We start from the raw sequence: 15,809 nt of genomic DNA, 5'->3' as shown, positions 1-15,809 counted from the left end.
TCTTTCCTTTGTGACATGTTTCTTTGCCTCCACATTTTGGCTGTTTCCAGGTGTTTGTTTCTATGTATTAGGTAGAGCTGCTATGTCTCCTGGAATTTGTAGAGTGGTTTTGTGTGGTAGGTGTCCTGTAGGGTCCAGTGGCTCAGCCTCCCCAGTCACCTGAGCTAGGCCTTCTAGGGGCTCCCCTGTGTGGGCTGTGTGCACTGTCCTGTTGTAGTTGAGCCTTAGTTGCTGTTGGCGTCCCTGGGAGGAATTGACCCCCCCGGGGAATCAGGTGTGAGGACCAGCTGGAACTACAACCAGAGAGCTGCTGTGCTGGAGACACCCCTATGGAGCAGGATTTACTTCAGTGGAGCTTTGGTGTTCACCAAGTGCACCTCTTGAGTGTGTCACTTGTGGATGTGGCAGGGTTGTAATCCAGCATGGTCGAGTCTGACCACCAGGTGCACTGTCTCTGGGGCCTCCTGGGTGGTGCAAAGTCAGCCTCTGCCAGTGCCTTGCCCAGGGCCCCCCAGCATGAGCTACACAGCAAACCGTAGTTGGCTGCTACTTGTGCTGGGCTTGGCGGTGTCCAGGAGAGGCCAAGCTATGAGCCAATGTAGGCTGCCGCTAGTGCCAGGCCTGGGGCCGCTTATCAAGCTGTATGGGGCCCGTTGCTGCTTGTTTGAGAGATTTTAGGAAAGTCCTAAGCATGAGGCTCGAGAGGCCACTTGCACAGAAAAGCCCCTGGAAATGGCCTGGGTGAGCCTGCAGGTGGGGAGGGGCAGGGCCTCCGGGAATCACGGGGCGGGGCCAGAGGTGAGAGTCAGGTGCTGGCGATTCAAACATGGCGCCTGCCTGCAGGCTGTGCGGGGAGGACTCGCCGAAGGAGCCATGGCCTCCGCCAGCCCTTCTGCCTGGGAGGAAGCCGCCCCTCCAGCTCTCGCCCGGATCTCAGGCAGGTTAGTTCCCCCCGAGTGTCCCGGGTCCTTTCAGGCTGCTGCCCGGCGCTGGGCTCAGAGGGAGCGTCCGAGTGAGTCCGTGCGCGGGCCCTTTAGAGGAGCTGCTGGGGCTCCCGCAGCCTCAGCGACCCTCAGGGACAGTCCCGCTGGTTTCACAGCCCAAAGGTGTGGGGAGTCTCTTCCCGGCCCTGGAGCCCTGGGCTGGGGGCCTGCTGTGGGGCTGGGACCCTCACTCCTCCGGGAAACCCCCACTGCCAAGATTCCCTCCCGGGTTTAAACTGGGCACCAGGCGTGGGCCGGTGGCTGCGTCTCCCGGATTCAGCCCCGCCCCACCCGCGTCTCCTCTCCTCCTCCCGGTCTCGGTGCTCCTTCAGCTCCCTGGTTGTGGGGCTTCTGTGCAGCCGGATCTCAGGAGGCTCTGAGTGCTGGTGGTTCTGTACTTTAGTTGTGATTTTGATGTGGTTGTGGGAGGCGGTGGGTGCAGCTGTTACCTACAGGCCATCTTGTTTCTCCACCTAATATAGTTTATTTATATATTTTTAAATTTTGTGATGAACAGTTATAAAGCATAAAACTTACCCAGATGAATGCTTGCTGTTACTGAATAATTACCCTTATCTTTGCTTCAAGAGCTGGTAAAACATAAAACTACCTTTATTTTTAAAACCACATTGAAAAATTATAAATCTTAAAGAATGGTAAATACTATGTAATCTATGTATCAAACCCATTTGAGTAAAATAAAGAAAACTTCTTTTCCTCCATCATCACTTTATGACTTCTTCATATCTGATTATTTAACATTTTTCTATCTGTTAAATACAGAGAAAACTGTAGCTAGACTTATATAAACATAAAATGAGAAAATGTCAATTGCAGTATAATTATAAAAGACATAAAACCTTAAGGCCTTAATAGATATATAATGTTTAAATAATTATACAGCAATAAAGATATAATTTCTATATTATGATTCTACTTGCGTGAAATTCTCATCACTTCATATGTCCTAACAATTAAATATTTATATAAAATGTTTTAAAATAACTGTCACTGTTTCATAAAGATAAGCTAAATCTCAATGCCTGTTTCTTCTTTTATTATCTATTGAATTGGATTAAAATTAACACTAAACAAAATTCTAAAGTGAATATTTACAGAAAGAATCTTGTGTATTAACAAAACCCACATACATTACATTTTAAAGGAACAGTGGCATCTCTTCTCTCAAACATGTGGGACCCTTAAATCTAAGAAATTGGTGCAAATGCAATTAATTAATGTACATCATCCATAATCAAATTGTAAGCACTGAAAATATTTATATATGAGCTTTGGTTTGGGAACAATACTGGACTTACTGTTGTAATGCAGTAGGACCATCTTCCTCACTCTCAGCAAACCACACTCAGGATGCTCCTAAAATATGGCCCACAGGGTGTTACCAGATACTCCTCTCTAAACACAAAGATGCCTTGAGTATAACCACAAAATGCCAATCCAATAGGGAATGGATTTTTGTCAATGTTCTTACAAGTATAAATACTGTGAATTTAATGAAGTTAATGTCCAAGAGATTACATTGTTGAAACAATTGTTCCAAGCTAAATTCCTCCTGCAATATCTATCACATCTACCCTGCCTGATGTCCTGAGTTCTGTGAACTACGAATAAAATGTACTAATCAGGTGAAGTCTTCTAACACTTTTTGCCCTTTGATCACAATGGACATTTGGTGTTTGCATCATCAGAGGACATTATGCTAGATGATTTCTAGTCACTTACTAAATATTGTTGTTACTTGCTTTGCTAATCCAGTGTCCTCTGGACTACTATTGAATTTCACCTGAAGAACAACATGCAAACCAAAGCTTTATTAAGTAGAGTATCACAAAAATTTCTAAAGTAAAAAATTATGGCTCTCTTCTATGGCAAAAAAAGAAAAAAAGTCTATTGTTAACAGGGAAGCAAAACTATAGACTTTTAATAACTGCATAGTAATTGATTGTAAATTAGTCTTCAATTTATTTGTGTCTACCTTTTTAGAACTGGCATTAGTATCACCTGGGAACATTTTAGAAATGGTAGAATCTCAGGTTCCATCCAAATCCACTAAGTAAATTTAAGAAACACTTTTCTAGAATATTTTACTGCCAACCACAAGCTATTCACATTACCTGATCACCAACTATATTCCATACCCTGTGGTAAATAATATTGTATTGAAAATTTTTAAATCTTCATATGTCCCTGATGCCTCAACATCCCCACAAACAGGCTTTGAGCAACCCTCCAGATGACCAGGTACACTGGTGGGATCAGGCTGGTCCCTTTCACAAGTTCTCCTCCTTGCTCTCTCCTTTCTGTGACTTAGTAACATTTAAATGCACCAATAAAGTCCCCTCGTGCTTTTTTCTTCTGTGCTCTACTCTGACCTCCAATAAGGGCCCTTGCCAATGAGTCCTCACTCTCTCTTTTGGGCCCCCACCTGCTTGGTTGAGCCCACTCCCTTGGCGCTCCTCCCATATGGTTTTTATGCGGTACATGGTGTGCCTCCCTCTTCTAGGACCTGTGAGTATAGTAATCCTTTTATTTCAGGTCTTTCTGAGTGTAATTTCTATGGTCATATTGGTGTGACCCTTAAAGACTCCACAAGGAAGACTTGCTTCTCCATTTCCAACACAGATGGGAATAGATAAATTATCCCTGATTCCTGCCAGAGGAGATCATGGCCGAATGGGAAAGACAGCAGGCACATAGGATGACATGTGGTGAGCAAAATAGGAAATAAAGAGTAAAGAGGAATGCCATTTGTTCTCTTATGGTGGTCAAAAAGATGGAATCAGCTTCAATAGGTAAAAAAGTAATTTGAGAAGATAGTACATTTTTCATTCCTCCTAAAGTCATCTACCCTCCAACAATAAGGAGCATGTGAGGGCTGTGGTTGTAGGAAGCCTTTATTCCCCAGAAGTCCTCAATTCCATAAAAAGAGTCAATGTGAAACACTGCACCTTTGGAATAAATGTACCCGTCATGGATAGGGATTAAGGCTAATCTCTGTGAAGGGATTAATAGGACATCCCGGGGAGTCATGCCCTGCATGGTTAGGGGTGCAGGTGCAGCATTGCACCTCCTTTACAACTGCCCGGACTATCCCTAACAATCACAGCCTTGCTATCACTGTATATCGTGAGCTGTCTAAGACCAATGTCATTATGCTTTAGAATGTCAGTCATCCCAAGAAGCTGCAGACCACCAGCTCACCACCTACTGACCCACTCTTGAACCAATGACCTTCAGCACGTGTTCTATTTAGACTCTTTTTTTATCTGTCCCCAACACCCCAGAAGATTCCCTTGTGCCCCCTGGTATTCATGACCCATGAACTCTAAAATCTATGTTATCTGCCTTTATTGTGAGCGTTTCCTTCATCTTTTTGCATTGGGTCTCCACTGAGAACACTGTTTCCCCTGTAGCCCTCTCACACCTCTGGGAGCACTGGGCTTGGAGCTAGAAGATTTGTAGTTCTGGGTCCTCACTGTCATCCCACAACACTTATGCTTCCCTCCAAACAAAAACTCAAGTCAGTGCACTGTAGCCCTGCTTTCCCTCATTCACTCACTGCCTCCTAAGGTTCGATCGACCCCTTTGCCTCTGGAACTACAAATTCTCACTGTACTTCCTATTTAGTCTTTATATCAGACTTCTTAAAAGTCCCTCTTTTTCTCTCTTCCTCTGATCCTTGAACCTTTCTCTTTAACATACACACATCTAGTCTCATTGCTTTAAATACCACCTACATCATGATGATGTCCAAGTTCATATTTGCAGCCCACCTCTCTCCCTTGAGCTCCCTTACTTTTTAGATTTACACTAAAAAGTAAGCCCAAGGAGGGCAGACATCTCTGCCTATTTTTTACTTTTGGGATATTATAGTTCTTCAATAAATGCTAGTTTAGTACAGTTAATATGTAAAATTACACTAGAATACATCCAGGCAAGGAAATAAAGTGTGCACCTTACTGAAGTGATTTTAGGTAGGAACATAGTTTATACCTTGTAAGAGTTCATAAAATCAATGGTTTAGCTACTTTGTTTTTATAGAATTAAATAATCAAAGTTCATAAATCACCCTGGATAATTTTGCTATAACAAAAGAGAACTCAAACAGACACTAAATAACAAGATGTGAAAAAAACTAGACCCTAAATTTATTTGGTAACCTTCAGCATATGTAAATTCATATATTTATATGAATTTATTATTTTAATAATCATGTAAAACAAGAGCATAACCATTCCTAGAGTATGAAAAGGTTAGGTAAAACTTTTATGGATGATACCTTGACAAAATAAAATAAGTACTTAGCATCTTATATTTGTTAAGATATTTACTTTCAACAATAAAGATAAATTTTAAAAAATTAAAATTAAAAAAATAAAATATGTTGGAAAAGAAAAACTTGCATTCCCTTATGCTTACATAAAATTCTTCACCAGAACTTGGAAACTATAAGGATCCATTTTTAACTTGAGCAATTTTATCACAGTTTTAAACGGTTCTGGACTATAATGACTGGTTTGGTCCCAGCTTATTATGTGATAGAGATGAGTGCAAGAAAATTGCCCCAAATTCACTGCAAGAACCTTATGTTGTCTCATTGTGATTTAGGAAATCACTGAGCTTTGTATCAGTTTGAACAGACTGTCATTCTTCCTAACAGTGCATGAACAGGAATAATGATTTATAATAAGTGGGTCATTCTTTAATAAAAGATTTTTCAGATGGGGCGAGGGTAGAAAGCTCTGCTCCACTGAAGCAATCATAACTGCCCTTGGATGTCCTCAACACTCAGCACAGAGGCTCAGTAGAGAGAGCTGAGGAATTATATTTATCAAATTTCAATTTTTTATGTCTTTCCTGTTAAGCAAGGCAGCAAAGTTTTATTAACCCTCCAGTATCACTTTTTAAGCAGCTTATGGTATATTTGTTGAAAACTGGCTAGCCTTATGTTCCTAAACATACTTGCATTTATGCACCTACTTTCTAATGCCAAATTAATAACTTTTCAACATCTCCAGCTTTGCTTTTTTATATATGTGCCAACTAAAGAGGCTAAGATGAAATTTCAGACCATATACTGAATAGGTTTTATTTACTGAGGTAAAATATTACCAGAACTTAAAAAATAGAAAATTCTTCTTAGAACCAGAAAGCAGGAGCCATGAAAAAAAGCAAAACTTGATACAATGTATAACAATATAATGACATTTTCAGCTCATCAAAAGATGTGATTGGAAGCATAAATAGTTAAGATAGATTGGGAGAAAAATTCTGTAACGGATATATCTGGCAAAGGATTGCATTCATATAAAGAACTCTTACAAATCCATGTTAAAAAGAAAAACAACCCCATAAAGCATGAGCAAAGTATTTCAACAAGCACTTCATAAAGATATATAAGGGCCTGGTGAGCACATGAAAAAGTGCTTTATGTCACTCATCCATACAATGAAAATTAAACCTATCATGAGATACAAATAAATGAAAAAAGAAAGAATGAAAACAGTAAAAGTTGGAGAGGATGTGGAACTACCAAAACCCTCATATATTATTGGGAGAAATATAAATATGTATAACCCATTTGCAAAACTGACATTTTCTTTATTTAAGCATACTACTGTAGGATACTGCAGTTGTGCTCTGAAGTATTTATTTAAAGAGCCTTGAAAATAATATTCATAGCAGCATTCTTTATAATAGCAAAACAACAACAACAAAAACCCTGAAAATTATCCCAGTATTCAAGAGGAGAATGAATAAACACGCTGTGCTATGTTACTACCCAGTAATAAAAGGACCAAACTACTGGTATATACAATCAAACAACGAATCTCAAAACTATTAGGCCTGATAAAAGGAACCACTCATCCAAAAGAATAGATATACTGTATGATTCCATTAATTTGCAATCCAAGATTATACAAAGCTAACCTATGTTATTAGAAAGCAGATCAATTGTTGCTTCTGGTTGGGGGGAAAGGGCATAAGAGAAATTTCCAGTATAATGGATACATTCTGTGTCCTAAAATGCATTTGTCAAAACTTGATTGAAAGTTACACTTAAGAGCTGAACATTTCACTAAATGTAAATTATGTTTCAACCAAAAATAAATTAATAAAAGGAGGGATTTAAATGCCTTGAATATGCAAAATAAACAAAAGATATAAAGAAAATGAGTGCTTATAAACTTTACCTAGCAAAGAGCAAAATATTATTTGCCAAAGACTTTTATTTTAACATTTTTTAAATGTCTGTGCCAAGTTATCTTAACTCAGGCTAAATCATTGGGAAATATATACTAAATAGAAACAGTAAAGTCATAGTTTTTAATATATTATTGTGCTTTAATTTATCATTATAAAAATAAAATCACTTTAAACTTCTATACTCTATTACCATGAGTAACAACACTTTAGTAAAGTCATTGTTTTATCTACAAAACTTACATTAAAGCGGTAGCTAAATCTGACTGAATCCAACTAGTATGAGCAGCAGTAAGTAAAGAAATGTGAATCAAATACCCTTGCACTTTGGCTGCAGACTTCACCACTGTCTGTAAGGATCAATGGATCAGTCAATGCCCAGCACATTCTAATGGCCCGCTTCGGTTTCTCGCCATCAGTAAATTATGACTTTTCAGCTACTCTTTCTTAAGTGATTTGAATATCCAAAAGAAAGCTACTTTGTTGCCACCTTAGCAGATAAAGGAACAGAAGTATAAAACAACCCAAAAGTTGACATACTTTCATCTTTTTTCTGATTTACTGAATAGATTCCTTGCTCTCTAATGTAATAATATATTCAGTGTCTTTAAAAAAAAAAAAAAAAAAAATCAGAAATAAAAAGAAGGCTTTGGTTTATTTAGTTGAAGCTCTGATTTTGTTTTTTCTAATCTCTAGTGAGACCAGCTGTTGTTCAGAGGACAGGCTACAGGCAGTGTGGCCAGACATTTTGTCATAGCAGGAATAATAATGCCGCGAGCCCCTATGGTGTGTAGCCGAGCTTTTAATGTCTCAACTAAAAAGACTACACCTCTGGGGCAGAACCTAAAATAGAGTCTCCAGCTAACTTTCACCTCAGGTGACTTTCTCAGTCCCCTCTCTGAGATTGATTTCTACCTTGAAGCTTAAAATATGGGTCAAAAAAATAAAGACTGCACAAAAATATCTCACATGAAAAATTAGCTTCTCTCTGTTACTTGAGAGGTAGGAAATAGGCTATTGCAGGGACAAGAGCCTGTGCCTATCAGCCATCTCGCCTCAGCTGTAAGCCTTCATGCCCTATTACTAGTCATTCCTAAATCTGGCAGCCTGGCTGGGTTGACCAGTTTATTTCTACATACAGTGCCAACAATGATGCCATTGTCCATCGTCCGGTGTGTGATGATGGTGATGATGTAATTTTAAAGCTAGCTTCATTAATCTCTTTCCACAAAAACTGTTACGCCTTCGTTTTCTCTTAATAATCCAACTCCTGATGGTTTTACTAGGAAGAAAATGGAAAAATTATTCTATGGAGTTATAAAACGACACTGTTTTGACTATAACTATGTCTTAAACATGCTACCATATTTTCTATATATCGTTTTGAACCAAATTCCTTAGAAGAAAGGAGTATGTTTTAGGTTTCTGATAAGAATATCAACCTCAAGCGTGTGACTCTTATTACTTATTTAAAATGAATGATGTATCTTTGTATAATGATTTTCTAAAATGAATCAATCTCTTAGATGCCTGAATTATATACTTGATATATCCAAGAATAGTATTTATATAATTTTAGAGATTTACTCAGCACAAAAATCTGCTATTTTGCGACTACCTGATAGCTATCCCTGCACTGCATTTGTGAAATGTGGGCACAAAAATAAATCACTCATTCTTAATTTAGCAAAATTATCAGGACTATAAATAAAAATATTAGATATCTGGAGAATTTGTGTAGTAATAAATATAGATAGAAATCAAAGATAGGTTTTTAGCAGACGTTGATTAAAACAAAGTAGTTTAATCTTCCATCTATATGGCTGCTTAGAAAAGCACTAACATATTACTTCAAACAACTCTATTATCTTCTTACCAATGCAAGCACAACAGCATAGTGGTAAAATGTGCCTTAGTAGTTATACTTAATGATATGAAATATTTCATAGCATATCTTTTATACTTAAGGATAGAGTAAAACAAATCACTAATCGATGGATTTACTCAGTAATAATAATAAGTACATAATTTTATTCATTTATATTTTAAAGAGCCTTTTGAATGACAAAAGGTTCATAATGCATGTATGTCATGGCATAATGCATTATTTGGGGGGAAATATGAGCTAGAGGAAAGGCAAGTGTCCACAAAGAAAGCAAAACTGTGTCACACAACAGATGAAATACAAAACAACATTTAAAAGTTAATGTTAAACAACTGAAAAAGTTCTCTATAGTAGCTGTGAGACCAATGATCTAAGAAGGGAAAAGATGTAAAAATAAGCTTTTTTCATTTTGGAGGAGGCTCATATATTAGAATTCAGGTGTATTTAAAATAACCTTTTAGGAAAATGATCAGACTAAGGCTACAAGACCACATGAGTCTCCCTGAAGCTACAACTATCATTTTGCAAAAATGTACTAGATATATTTAAGTACCACAAGGTGCACAGTCTTTAAACATGGTCACTGTTTTAAAGTACTTACAACCTGGTTGAGTAGATGAGGCTTGTACAAACAAAAGTGCAGTTCAGGGAAGAATAAGAAATGTGTCAAGAGCAGGATGGATAATTTTTCTATTGAAATTCAAAGGGAAATGTAACTCTGGTTAGAGCTTCATGTGAAACCTTGATGCAACCTCAAAGAAAAAATGTAATGATGAAATGTTCTGATTTTGGTTAAACATAATATTGTTTTCTTAGAAAACCATAAATTGATACTGCAACATAAATAATAAAAGCCTTAATGTGCCAATAATTCTAACAATGTGCCTTTGTAGTTATATTCAATGATATTAAATATTTCATAACATATCTTTCATACTTAAGGATAGAGTAAAACAAATCACTAATCAATGGCTTAAAAGAAACCCATATAATAATATAACCTATAAAATAATGTCAAAAAAATACATTTAAAGTGATAAAAATATATGACTGGATAGAAATAAACATAATAAATTAAGGTTTATATCCCCTTGAATACCTTTATAGTATACATTAGGAAGCATACCTTATATTAAAATAATGAAAATTCAGGAGTTGGAGAGTTTCAAATTTTTCCTATACATACATAAGCAGGTCACATTGGTATATTGGAGAGAGAAAGGGGGGGAGAGAGAGTTTTTGTGAGTGGTAGATTGCTGCTTAAAATCAAATTCCAATTATAATTAATTTTGTGTACAGGTTAAAACAAGAAACAGAAGTCAGTGGCTAAACTCAGTAAAAGTTGAGTTCCTGGTGGCAGCACAGCCTGATACGGGTCAGACTGCTCCCGTAGGTGCTGTTCTCCCTGAGGTGAGTCAGGATATTGATTCGTTTCTTAATTTGTCTCTGTCGTCTCCTAGTCATTCACTTTCAGCTCTTAGATGTGGAGAGAGAAAAATGATGGATTTTCATTGCAGGTATCTTAGTATCTAGACTTCTAATGTTCAGTGTTTCTACCCACATCCACTATTTGGTGCTATTTAGATGCAAAGGAATAGATGCTAGAAAATATAGTCTTATGTGCTCAGGAAAGAAATAAACCATACAGCACTACTTACGCTAAATTTCTTTTTCAATAAGTGTGAAGAGAGTGAATATTCTAATTTTATCACACAATATCCATTTCTCCTGTAATAAGATCTTTTGTTTGTTTTTAATGTGAGATACTGCATCTTATTAATTTTCTCTCATCTTTGTAGGATAATACGTTTTCTTTTGTGACCATGAAACCCCAAAGCCTGCTATCCATTCTTATTGTTCAGTCCTTTGTCATGTTGACCTGGTACAGTCAAAGGGTGGACGTGGTACCTAACTCCAACAATTGAAATGTCTTCATTACTTCTCTGGTTGGTGTCTTGGTGCAGTATTATGATATACAGTTAAGTTTCTCAACATTATGTAAGAAAATATAAAAGGTTAATGAATATATGATTTAAAGCAAAAAATTATCTTTTGTAGTAGATGTAATACCCCATTTCAGGAGATGGCAAACTTCTGTAACAGGCCGTATAATTTCCGCCAGACAGCACCGTTACACCTGCTCAACATATTTTGTAGCACAGAAGCAGCCTTTGCTAATGCATGTGAATGGATGTGACTATGTGACTAAAACTTCATTGCGATTATTTGTGAGTAAAGTGATTTCAAGTGATAGTGTAATACCTTTTTCATCTTTTCAGGCTTCTTGGTATTTTCCTAAAAGCCACATATTTATTTTAAAATTAAAATAAATTTTGTTTAAAAGGTTAGAGACTCCCCAGATATGTAGGAATACGTTTACTACAAGATCGACTATCGGAAACAGTGGCCCATTTTTTGAGCATATGCCTTGACATTCTTTTTCAGGGCTACTTTGCAAGTAACACGCAAAAGGGCCTGATTACTTTCAAAATTCACATTGAGTATAAGCCTTTATTTAAAAGTATCATCACTTCTAAAATTTTGTTGTGGAGGTAGTTGTTGTTGTTGGGTTTGTGTTTTGGTTTTGTTTTATTTCCTGCACACACCTTTGTTATTTCATGAAATAAGTAAGGGAAAATCAGGAGCATCGGTTCAGGGATGTGAGTGTTATAATAATTGCAGAAATAACAACTGATGCTTTAAAACTTTGAAATACTAACTCGGTGCATGTAAACGCCGCCGGCCGGGCTGGGCAGCGCGCCCACCGAGCCGGTTCACCCACCGCGCGGGCTCGCCGCTGGTGGGACAGGGAGAGGAGGAAAGTTGTCCTTCACGATACTCCTGAAACCATAGGTCCGACACTGGTGATGAAGCTGTGAGCCCTGAAGGGGCGGGGAGAAGACACCCGCTAAAAGGGCTCCTGGCGGCTAACTGGGCTCCCAAACCCACAACGCCAGCGGCCGTTCCTGCACACGGGGCCTCCGGGGCAAACGGCGCCGCACCCAGCAGCCCCCGGCTCCGATCCACTGGCCGGCGCCCTGTTTCCCGCTGAGCGGCTCCTATAAAGGAGCTCGGGGGTCCTTTTCAACCAATGGGACTGAGGCTTTCCCCACCCGACCAATCAGAGCACCTCTATTCTGACCAATCAGGACAGTACCTTTGCACCAATCAAACTTCGAGGATCTGGAGTCTATTTGCATGAGGACACAGCAATCGGGGCCTGGGGCCCAGCTGTGCAGTGTGCACCCGGTCCCTGTCCCTGTCCCTGTCCTCCAAGGCTGCGAGCCTGGCCGAGCTGAAACACCAAGCGCTGCACCCGGTCCCTGTCCCTGTCCCTGTCCTCCAAGGCTGCGAGCCTGGCCGAGCTGAAACACCAAGCGCTGCACCCGGTCCCTGTCCCTGTCCCTGTCCTCCAAGGCTGCGAGCCTGGCTGAGCTGAAACCCCGAGCGCTGCACCCGGTCCCTGTCCCTGTCCTCCAAGGCTGCGAGCCTGGCCGAGCTGAAACACCAAGCGCTGCACCCGGTCCCTGTCCCTGTCCCTGTCCTCCAAGGCTGCGAGCCTGGCCGAGCTGAAACACCGAGCCTGCCTTGTCGGAGCAGAGCTGCAGTGCAAAGCAGACCAGTGGGGAGCACAGCAGAGCTGTCCAGCCAGAGAGGGGCCCTGTCCCAAGGCAGTGTGACCCCAGGGTTGCCTGCCCCAAGGCTGCCTCGCAGCTGTGCTGTGTCACAGTTGAGCTGTTCCGCACTGAATAAAGTTTCTTTCTTCATCACTCCTCAAACTGGGAATTCCTGTTGGTGCTGAATTCGCACCAACGACCGTCATCGGTTGACAAGGCTTATATGCTACAAATATTTATTGAGTCACTATCAATATTGCAAACTTCTGGCTTGAACTCCAGGAAACTCTATCATATATGTAATTAATTATAACACCTTTCACCTGTTTCATAGCATAATTTTAAACCCAGAAAGATATATAGATACATTGGGATTAAAGTTAAAAAATAAACCGATTATCAATTCATGGATTATAAGTGTACACCTGATTGAGATTTTCGATACATAAAATATGAAATTTAAAATATTAGCAGAGAGAGAAAGAGAAGAAAAGAAAGAAAAAACTAAAGGAAGGAGGAAAGAATGAAAAGATTAACATGGCTGTAATGGGAAATGAGTTTAGTATGAAAAGAGCAATAACACAGTGGTTGCCTGGAGGGGAAATCTCATCTGCTGTAATAAACATCAGGAAAGAAGCCAAGATGGATCTCAACAATGTTCTCACTCTAGCAAGGAAACTGAATAATAAAGTTGTTAATCACAACTGGTCACCTTTCCTGCTGTTACATGGAATTGTTGTAAAGACTTTCTGGTTAAAAAGCTATTGGTTAGAGATTTAGGTAACATGTAAATTGGGATAGTGGTAGACACATTCTCTAAAGGTGTTTAGACCTAAATTCCAAAAGAGAATATTTTGTAAATCATATGAGCTTTTCATCTCTGAGTGTAATAGATATCTATCTTATTTTCCACTAAGCGAATGGAGAAACAAGTTGGAATGAAATTTGCTATTGAAGATGAAGATAGTTGCTCACGGTAGTTATTTGATTTGAAGCTGGGATTATGTAGATGACAGGAGTGTAGGATTTTACATGGGAGTAATAAATGTCAGGCCCTTTGAAAACAAAGAAGGGAATGGAAGAAAAATTAATAGCCTCAAAAGAAAAGAGTTGTTTTGTTTTTTCCTTCAAACTATCTGGATCCTCTCATGTCGTTCAAATCATACTTCAGGTCAAGACCAGCAGCCTCGAAGTTAAACCAGCCCCCAAATCACTGTTACGTTGACCTTGTATTCCAATCATCCTGCTGTAGATATTAAATAAAAGCAGCTGTGGGATGAAGAGGATGCCATTTTACAGCATCAGAATTCTCTGAAGTCTTTTCAAGTGTATCTTTTCAGACCATATATTTCTAATGATGAATTACATGGAAAACATATTCGAGTACTAACATTCTCCCACTTTATTAACTCGCTCCATTTTCACTTTTCAATACGCGTGGTCAATCTGCAGTGTGATTTGACTTGTGCGTGGCATTGTGGTTGTTGTGGAATGGCTGAATCATAGGGGGTAGATTTCCAGCCTTAAAATGCAAAGCAAGGAATTGAAAGCATCAAGTTTAAAGCTTAAAGTTGGGTTGTCCTCAATTGAGATTGATCAGAGTATCTAATTTACTCAGCATTTTAACCTAATTTAGGAGCAAAAAAATTTTAAAGGCCCCCAGTGTTTGAAGTTTTACACATTATTAATTTAAATTTAGGTTTGAAACAAATTTTTGTTTGTAAACCAGAGATATTTTGGACAGACAATATCCTACTTATTCTAAAACAAAAGAACCTCAGTGATGTAAATAATGTAACAGTTTATATTAATAAATTAAACACACACAAAAGTAAAGAAAACAATTGAACTATAGCATAATTGATGAAGTATCTATTCATTGATAATAGATTCTAAGATTTGCCAAGTTAGTGCTTCAGACAATAAAAAGCTTTTCCCCTTGTATCTTTTTTTTTCCCTACATTTGTAGCTGTTGGTACAAGCTACTTAGCAAAATGGGATATAGATGTTTGAATTTTGTTTGTACATAGCCTTTTTAGCAGCATGAGATGATATGTAAAAATTTCATACAAAACTTATTATAATTGAAATAGTGAGTTTTATTTTTTAATACTGTAATTTTAAAAACAATCTTCTTTAAGCCAATTTAATTTTAATTCTTTTTTCCTTCAGTGACCACATACCAATGTCATGTGTTTTAGCAAAAAGAGGCAATTATTCTAATCAAATATTTATGTTTAGAATAGGGTCTGAATGCTTTGTAGCAACTGTCAATGAACCCTGTATTCCCAAAAACTGGAATATGTATAAACATTAAAAATAATAATTTTTCTTCTCTTGAAATTATTAAAATAATAAACATTGGATGCCATTTTCAGTGGTCAACCAAAGTATTTTGCATATTTGGCAATGATTGTTGCTGGAGAAAATAGGAAATATTTCATAAGTGTGTTTTTTATTTTTGTTAATATTATCTATCTAGTCCATAAGTAATAATATCTCCTCTCTCAATTTTTTGTTTAGACCTGCAGATCATATGAGGAGATGTATAGAATTTTTATTTATATAAAAATCTATTATAATAATTGAAATAATGAGGTTTTTAATATTGCGATTTTAAAAACAATCTTCTTTAAGCCATTTTAATTTTATTTAATTCTTTCATCCTTCAGTGACCACATACCAATGCCAGACAGCTGGATATGTGTTATATGTTATGATATATGAATTGTGAGTTAAACTTTTAGGCTTGCAAAATAAAAGGAAGGGGGGGACAAAGGTGAAAAAGTGAGAGAAGGGTCCCTTAGTTTGTATTCCTAAGTATTGTCTTTTAAGACCCAGTGTCTTAGTTTGCAGTTTTTTAACTGATCATTTTTATAAGTTCCACCAGTCCCCAAATGTTTGGGTTTTGGCTATATTTGTATGTGGAAGCACACCCAACCACCAGGAAATAATGAAGAGTTTCATGATACTTAACCTATTATAGTTTTGATATTCCTGTTTTCTAAGTAAAACTAAGGGGTAATCCAAGGTATTAAATGATCTAATAAAAGAGGAAAATAAAAGAGAAGGCAGCACATGAAATGCCTCAAAATATAA

Source organism: Miniopterus schreibersii, assembly GCF_964146895.1.
Source record: "Miniopterus schreibersii genome assembly, chromosome: 3".
In the NCBI taxonomy this organism is placed as follows: domain Eukaryota; kingdom Metazoa; phylum Chordata; class Mammalia; order Chiroptera; family Miniopteridae; genus Miniopterus; species Miniopterus schreibersii.
This window is presented reverse-complemented; position numbering follows the sequence as displayed.